The following is a 9,572-nucleotide window of genomic DNA, read 5'->3' as shown; positions in this document are numbered from 1 at the left end:
TAATTGCATAAGTCTGGCTGAGTAATTTCATAAGTCTTAACACATATCACGAAGCAATATGCCAAAATCACGAATCTGCAAAATAATTTCTTCGAGGAAAGAGCTATTATAGACAAAAATTTGATTTTGAATAAAACTGAGTATAGCTCAGTACAAATCTTCATCCGTTTATGTCATATAATATGCATTTATCTCATTTAACATAGTATAAAATATCGAAAAACGATATACATCGCTCAATGCTTTTAAATAAAAGCAATGTCTTCGGCATTATGCAGAAGATAAAATGGAAAAGGAATATTATAATGATTTTAAAGAATGATATAATGAAAAAAGAATGTTGGAGCTGAAATGTTACAAAACTGGTGAATTAAATATTTTTTTCTGAAAATTTCCTTTTTGTCTTCGATATAAATATTAATGTACTTTATTATTAGTTTTCAAAATCAGAATTTAAAAAAAAAAAAGATGTAGCGGCAGAATAGGGTAAGATTTCGAATTCCAACAAAAGCTTAATTAAAATTAGAAAGTGTATTGGAAACAAGTCACGTGCTCCGTGTCTAAATTATGGATTACCTAGTAAAGTCAATGGGATAATAGATTCGCATTCAGAAAGATATTGTACACGTGACAGACACGAATGCACGTATTTAGGAAGTACCCCATTTTATGCATTTCGTTTCTCAACCCTTGCTCAGTCGATTTGTCCTTGCGGTCTGAGTTGTCCGATCGCTCGAGGACATCCTCATTAAGTTCGGATGTTTTTCGTCATATATTGTGTGTGAAAGGTCGGATGGGGTCTCGCGCAGGAAATACCGCAATTAAATAGACTTCTGTCCTACCGATATCAAAGTGCGGGATACGGGAACTCATGCTTTCATCAAAGTGTAGTGTGATCCCTCAGACTAGCAACTAGCGAGATAAAAAAAAAATAACGAAGAAAAAGAAAAGAGTTTTTGGGTACTGGTACAATTAATCCACAAGTGATGATCATGCTTTAAACATTAGAGCTGACAAAGCATTTGAGATAAACGGAAGATATTGTAATGAGTGATGTCAGGAACTGATTGCGAAAAGGAGAACGAAAGAATTCGTAAGTTCCGGTATGCTATAAACAGCTTAGCATTTGAAACAAAATGAATAAAAATAGTGTTAGCGATCCATGATGATTTTAACACTTATTTCAAGCAAGTGGATGTCTTTATGATACTTTCCTTTTTGATTTAAATTTACTACACTGGTAGTAATACAGTAATTTTGTTTCGCAGTTAGTTGTTCTCATAATGAAATATAAAACTAAAAGTTTTGTATTATATCTAAGTAGGAATTGAAGAAAATACCCTACAAAAATTTTTTGCAGATAAAATTTAGTTGAACTACTTCTCAATTTATTGATTACCCAGAGCTATGACAGTAATTTTTCATATAATATTATGATGTACAAACACAGTTTTATTTAAAAACGTTTGTTTGTTTGATCTTGCAAATCAGAACATTTGAAGCTTGAGATTTAGGACACAGTGCTCAAAAGCAGTAGTCTCAAACTGTCGGCCCCCAAAGCAGTTTTATTGTTACAACATTAATTATTATGAGAAGGATTTGAAGAAATGTTTAAAATTTTAATGATTCGCAGTCATATTTTACATTACTATCACTTCGATTAAAAACGAGCGCCCTAGAAAAATGCACAATTGGAGTTAGTTAATTTATACTGTGATATAAATATTATTCAAATATCTGAAGATACAGACTTGATTAACTCTTCTTTCGCACATGTCAAAAGATAAATACCTCAGTTACAAATTTTTGCAATAAGAATAATCGCTTTGTTTGGGGAGTATATATGTGAACAGTCTTGTTTTTCCTCAACTGAAAACTAACACGTCTAAAAAAGAATCAGATTGACCGATCTGCTTCTACAAATCGTCGTAAAGACAGTTTCTAGTAATTTTTCTTTAAAGTTACAAACTTAAACAAAATCGAAATACAGTGAGGCGTTGTAACTGAAAGTTGTAGCAAGAAATAAAAGAAGTTTATAATTAAATATATATAAATATACGCATTTTTTTTCTGTATGCATCAAAGAAAAACTTAATTAAGAAAAGAAGGAGAATAGGTTGACATTATTGGCTATCAATTTTTGTCTCGCTTGAAAAGTTTTCGTAATTCGTTTATTTTTCGTTTAGGATAAAAGCAAATTATTTAATGGTTTACTGAATACATTACAATTACTTTAAATAAATGTCAGTTTAAAAATTGAATGTTTAGCTGTTACTAGGTCTAAAAAATCAGAAATTTATTGCAGATGCGGACCTCGAAATTTAATTAAAAAGTTTTGTTTTGCTTAAAAAGACTTTCCCTTTTTTTTTTTCAGGAGAGGGGAGGGGTATTTTGGCCAGTCAGCTTCTTTCAGATAGTATATTCGCCCTGCTTACAATTCGAGTTTCATCCCACTGCTCTATAAAGACTGTATATCATATACATTTTCCTGTAATCATTTCTGAACGCGCTTTTCACAAGAGTATTCACTTTTTCATCCTAACTCATTTATTTACATTTAATCTCTGATACTCTAAAAAGAATTCGCAATCTTGAGATTACAGAGACTTAACTTTCCAGTTTCCCTTAATTACACTTTGTGTAGTCCAGTTAACCTTTCAGAGTTATGTTTAATATAAACTGTATGAAGTCTAACCAAAGTGAAACTGAGGAAAATGTAAAATTTTCTTAATCAAATTCACTTAATTATTAAGAGTTTTAACTTGAAGTAATCGTAGAGTTAACAATATCTGTTTCTTGCAATAAAATTACTTTTTAATAAAATAATGCAGTAATAAAAGTCTACTTTAAGTTCAGACGCATTATTTCCTCAAGTTTTACATACAAATTCATAAAGTTTGAAAGCTCGAAATTTCTGCATCTGTAATGCTAATTAAATTAATCGTAAAATCGTGTAGAGAATTTTCTCATTCCTTACTGCGTGCTATCGGTGTTGTGAATGGAAAGCCTGTCCGGCTAGCAGCTTCGAAGGTCTTGAGTTCGAATTCCGACGAGAGCATCGTTGATTTTTTTCATGTTTCCTGCTCAGAAATAAACGCGTGGTGCCTAATAGCAAGTGATGCCTGAAAACTAAAATATACCGGATGATAGTTCGTCTCCACCAGGATTTGACGACTTATAGCTAAAGCGAATGGTGTTGTTCTTTAATTAAAAGCTATAGAGCAGAAAGGAGTTTCAGTATTGTGAATTTAGGATAAGTATAAAACCTAGCGCGGTTAGGTAGAGTGGGTGTGTGATTATGGCAAAGCCTCGAGGGCTATCTGCCTAATGGGAGGGATGCCTTCGTGGAGGACTTTCTAAGGGTGACTGGCTCGTATACACATTACACATGGGGAAAACCACGAAAACGCCCATGCAGCTATCCCGTTCGCGGGATTCAAACCTCGGACCGAACTACCAGTGTTCAGCGACTTTACCGCTTGGCCGCTGGTGGGCCTTCACGGTTAGGTAGAATAAGTGTTTTTTAAACTGGTTTGGGAGTATATAAGAAGACCTAATAATTTAATTTTTGAAAGGTTAGAAGCTGAAAGATCATTAAGGATAGAGCAGTATAGGCCTTTGCTTATCAGGTTTGTGACTGTATGAATGTATTGTGTGTTCGTACATATCAACGACTTATCCACCCTTACATTTAAAGATCACCTTAGCTCTAAAGATAATAATGATTGCGTAAGAATGAATATCACATAAACCTCCCCCTCCTTTTTTAGGTTAAGATTCGGAACGAACGATTTATTATTAAAATTAACATTGTAGTAATTAAATGATGGATTGTATCTTTCTGTGCTCTGTAATTTTGCCAAATTTAAAAGCTTTTTCAATAAGAGAAACATGATATGGAGGGCTGTAAGTGAAAAGTGTTATAGGATTTCTCTCCTTCCTTTCCACGTGCGTAACTGGAAAGCACGTCCGGCTAGCCAGCGGAAGGTCCGGACTTGAAGTCTTGGCGACGGCAGTGCTCATTTTTCCATTCATGAAGGAATTCCTTCCTCCGTGCATTTTTCGCGTTTCTTGTTCCGCTTAAAAAAAAACCCTAATGATTCTACAGTGGTGCCCAAACTAAAATGCTGTAGACGTTAGTTCGTCATTACAAAGATTTGCCAGACTGCATCCTCTCCTCTCCAGTTGACCTTTAAATGGGCGGGAATCTAAGAAATTTTATCCTTTCTTACGGCGTGCCTTTGCGGTGCAATTGGAACGTACATTTGAATCCAGACGAGAGCATTGTTAATTTTTCACATTTCTTGCTTCGAATAAACTTAATGACTCTATATCGGTACAATAATCTTTCACCAAAAATCGTATATGAATTTATCAGCATAAAATAACTAATTAGTTTCTTATTAGCATTGTTTGGATAGCTCCATTTTAAGATCTGAGTTTGGGATGAGGTTAAGTTTTGTCTTTTAAAATTGATGCTAGATATTTCTTTAAGAGTGTTGATCTGACTGTTAATCCAAACTGAGGAAAGAAGGTGATGTTAGGTTAGGTTATATGAATACCGCAAGAGCATGAGGGATATCTGCCTAAGCGGCAAATGACCTCGTGAATTATTTTCTGAGAGAAACTGGCTTGTATTCATGATGCATGTAGAGAAAACTAATCTGCCGCTAGCCCGTTTCCCTGGGTTCGAACCCAAACCGAACTGCTAGAATTCAGCAGCCACTGGTGAGGTAAGGAAGGGAAGATTAGGAAACTAGATTTACAGTTAAATTTGGAAATAAAAGAGGGAGTTTTAGTAAAATAAATAAAACAGATACTAATACAGTTCTTTTAAATCCCATGTTTTACAAATAACTATTTCTCTATGTTTAAAAGTTACTATAATAATGCTTATTGAATAAAGTGGGATTTCCAGACATAATATTTAGTGCCTTAGGACTAGTCATTCAAAAAGAACAGACGCATACACATGCATCATCTGACTGTATTTGTACGTACGTAGTTCAAGAATGGGAAAAAGATATTTTATCTTTTACTTTATTTTTGTCTTCTGCTATAAGTTTCGTGAAAGTAATTTTCATAAGAGAATTTGCTGGACTTGCTGGATTGATCGAACACAAGCAAGCGATAAAACTTAACCAAAAAAAAAAAAAGTATTAAAAGCTGCGTTTGCGTTTTTGTAGCCCAACTAAAATTTAACAAAACGTAGCCACCGCTATTTGCAAGGCCTCAGATATTCAAATATTTAACTTCATATAACTCAGTAAATACCTTTCAACGGATCACCAACCCGGCTGCAGCTACCACGGTTTTTAATTCATGCGCTAATCACACAAATCCCTCACCAAAACCCAGATCAGCCCATAAGTGGAGGTGTTATGTATATCGGTAAAGTCGCTGAACACTGGTAGTTCGATCTGGAATTGAATGTCAGAAAACGGTTTAGCTGCATGGGCGTTTTCGTGGTTTTTCCTATGTGTAACAGTGTAACGTATGTGTAACGTGTATACGAGTCAGTTTCCCTTGGAAAGTCTTCCACGAAGGCATCCCTCCTCTTAGGCAGATAGCCCTCGAGGCTTTGCCATAATCACACACACACACACGCCTATGTGTAACATATTCCCTTAGAAAGTCCTTCAGGAAGGCATTCTTTCCATGAGGCAGATAACCTTACGTGCTTTGCCACTGAAAAAAAAAAAAAAAAGAAGAAGAACCACCTTATTGGAGATTTGCCTAGGTTTTCTCTCTCTCTTTTTAAACTAAATATTGGCTCTCAATTGAAACTTAACCTAAATTGCATTCTGCTAATGGCTGAAGAGGAAGAAATATGAAAGAAATAGAAAAATAACCTGTTAATTGAAACAAATCTCACAAGGGTATTAAATTTGTATATAATGTTCTTAATAACACTTTATCTTCTAACCTTATGAAAATATATATTGTTACGTAATTATTAAGGTGTCTTCCATAAATAGGACTATAATTACATTTCAGATTTTGGGGTAGAGTAACTACATGCTGGACTATGGTGATCTTAAATATTTCACCTTCTACCATATGTCATACCTTATGTAGTATAATCAGATTATACGTGCAGACTATAAGTAGATTATATGTGCAGAAATGTGTTATTAACTGGGACGGTTGGCTGCCTAGGATAATTTCAACTGTTTAGGATAATTTTCAGTTCTTTTATAAACTCGAAGAAGCTGACTTCAGATTGGGAATCTAAAACAAGCAGTACTAGCCCCTAATTTTAAAGAAAGAAGGTGAGTGACAGAGAAAATATGTGTGGCTTTAAGTGACAGAAAAAAATCACATAATTCTCTGTTTCAGGCCATTGATAAAGTCTAAGAGAAGCTCTTTTACTTTGCGACTGAGCTGCTGTTTTACAATAGGTAATCTTTTAGAATTTTATTACTAAACGATAAAGAGCAAAATGTAATACTACACTTTGGAAGATTTTTCTCCAACAAAATGTCCATTTCGGTGTGTGCAGAATTCAATTCAAGTGATTAAAAAAGAATAAAAAACCCGACACATTTCATTAGCAAAATTTTTCCACTTGAATTTAGACGTAGATCTTCCACTCTGTCTGTATGTCATTATCATGAAACTACTGGAGCGTAAATTATTGTCCCTAATTACTGTTTCATTCTGAAGGACATTGTTATCTTATGTTTTCTTACTAACTGCAGGTATAAAACATCATGACCTAATCTTAAAATGATGTTGATATAGTTCGCCAATTTTTTTAGGATGATGCTAATGTCTGTCTCAGAATCATTAAGATTTTCTTTCCTCACGCACACTAGAAGTCCTAACCATTAGCACGTTAGAGAGCTCCAGTTCTTTAATTATTACTTGTGAGTGAAGTTACAGATAACTAGAGCTTCCCCACTGAGCAATTTATTATTCACAGGAGATTTTCTCAACTATCTCGAGACTATTTCTATGAATTCAGAAAACTGACTGAGTATGCTTATTTTTTTATTAAAAATTGGATTTTTCATACGAAACGAAGATTAGCGATCGATATCTATTTTCTTATATGAAACACTTTTTATAAAAAATAAAATAATACATTCCTTTTTAAGGAACAAAGACTTTTTATCTGAAGTTTTATTATTTTGGATATTTGGGATTAAAAAAAACATTTTTTTTCCTTCTATGCATGTGTGCAGTGACTGATTTGTAAAGTAAAAAGCCCACCTCACCTGAACGTTTGGGGGCACGCATCTTAAGACAAAGAGAATATTCATTACCTTTTTAATTAAGTAGCCATTTGAACTTGACACTCCTCATGATTGTGACTTTCGCGACCCTATAAGTCTGCCTCTATGTGTGTGTGTGTGTTTATTCTGAATACATATTCTTTTTAAACACTTTACTATTACTATAAAACAACTATTTCAACACGTTACTATAATTTTTTTAAATAAGAAATGGGATTTTTGCATTTTTTAATAAATAAAATGTCTGTAAAAAATACTTACTCTGCTGCAGTAGAGTCAAATTAAATTAATTTTAGCGATTACACTACATGAATAATTTTGGAAGTTCTGAACCCATTTGTAACAAATAAACGTAGTTCTGCTTTAGAAACCAAGTTCGAACCCTATTCAAAGTTTTAAAGAGAATTTTAAATTTGTGCAAGATTTGCCTGAGATTGAATCGCTGCTTCTGTTGCGCCTCTCAGTGTCATAAGTTTCCTAGGCTATACGGTTATTCATAGCCTGATTGAGACAATTCATGTTGGATGAAAAGTTTGTCTATTCAATATCATCTTCACAAATTCAAATAACGATTCTTTATTTGACAGTATAGAAGATCAGAATCCTCCGCTCAGAGCTCTCAGAAAATTTCCCAGTATTTAAATACCGAAATAGGACCTGATATTCGTCTCATTTTTGCACATAAAAAAGTGTGTTTTCTCTCCTTGAAGATGTGAGACTTTTGTTATACTTAATTAAAAATAAAAATCAACTTCTTCAGTAATACTACGAATGAAAGCACTACTGTGCAATTTTTCTTCATTACCGCTTAATGGCTGTTAAGATAAAATAATATCTTGCAAGATATCTAATTCTTCATTAGATGAAACTTGAGTTTCTCTAACACACATTAACACAGTGCTCTTGTTACTAAAAATCTGACAGCTAATGCCACTTCCGCTCCATTTTCGAATCTAAAATCAGCACCTTTTTACGTTTCGCTTTCACTTAGATTCGAAAATTTCATTTTAAGAAAGAGTTTTCTTATAATTCCTTTTATAACTTTCGTAGTTTTATTAAAACATGTAAATTCCTGAGTTCAGTCTTCGACGTTGTAATTTGCATTAGAAATTAATTATTTATTAAATTATATTACAAATGACATTGGAAATAAGTTTTTTATTGTTATTATCCAAAGATAATTTCCAAATGTGCGATTGAATGCAACAATGTGTATACGATCAAAATCCACCTCGAATTCTTAATCACTACACTGTACTAGCATTTAACTGTGTATACTAGGTACATGAAACTTCTACTTAATAATATACAAGGTTAGGTGACTTGAATATGGCAGAGCAGACGAGGGCTATCTGTATAGACGGAGGGAGGCCTTTATGGAAGACTTTCTAAGGGAACTGGCTCGTATTCACGTTACACACGGCGAACAACACGAAAAGCAACCATGCAGCTAGCCCGTTCACCTGAGTTCTAATCCCGGACGAAATATCAGCATTCAGCAATTTGTAACCGCTTGAATACAAAACAGAGTACAAAGTTTTTGTGTTCAATAAAAATAATTGAACCGTTTACTTTTAATATCCATTGTTAATCAATTAATGAATGCTAATTTTGAATCATAATTGCAGTATTTTTGTTATTGTTGCAAATTAAATTAATTTTACTGCTCGAATATCTATAACAGTTTATCATATGAAGTTTGTGATGCATTTTATGAGGTTACAGAATAAATATATCATGAGCCGTATATTGTAAAGTGTTACAAATTTTCGGACAATAAAAGTATAGTTTATAAGCAAAGTTTAAAAGTTTGTAGGGTTTATATTTATTTTAACTAACATTTATTTTAAGCTATCTTTCCTGTCAAGCCTTTACTTTCCTCTGGAATTGCCAATGCCAGAGTATGTAAACTTTAGTAGAACGCGCAGAGTATTCAAATTTTTAGCAGAAGTAATTTGAGTTAAATAGAAGGCAAACGAGTTTGTAGGTGTGCTTTTCTTGATTCACGAGCGTGAAGGTTGCTAGGTAGAAATTTAAGAACCGCGCGTTTCGGCCTGTGTGCCTACTCCGGCAGTAAGTTGAATCTTTCAACTTCTCAATCCGAAAGTTTGCTGAATCTCAGCTGTATCTTAGAACGCGGTTAAGATAGTTGCAATTATAGAGCCTCGTAGATAGTGACTTCATTAGTTATGCATCCTGTTATTTATTTTTAGTTGTACTTTTCTCTTTTTATTTAACCGCCGGGTCGGCGTAGTTTGTGAGCGTAAAGTGAACGCATCTGTAATTTCTAAAGTGGAATAAAAAGGGAGTTAAATCCTTGTAGGGTTTATATTT

This window comes from Stegodyphus dumicola, chromosome X2 (genome assembly GCF_044657685.1).
Source record: "Stegodyphus dumicola isolate Sdum_Otavi_A_Nest chromosome X2, ASM4465768v1".
In the NCBI taxonomy this organism is placed as follows: domain Eukaryota; kingdom Metazoa; phylum Arthropoda; class Arachnida; order Araneae; family Eresidae; genus Stegodyphus; species Stegodyphus dumicola.
Note: the sequence above shows the minus strand (reverse complement) of the source record.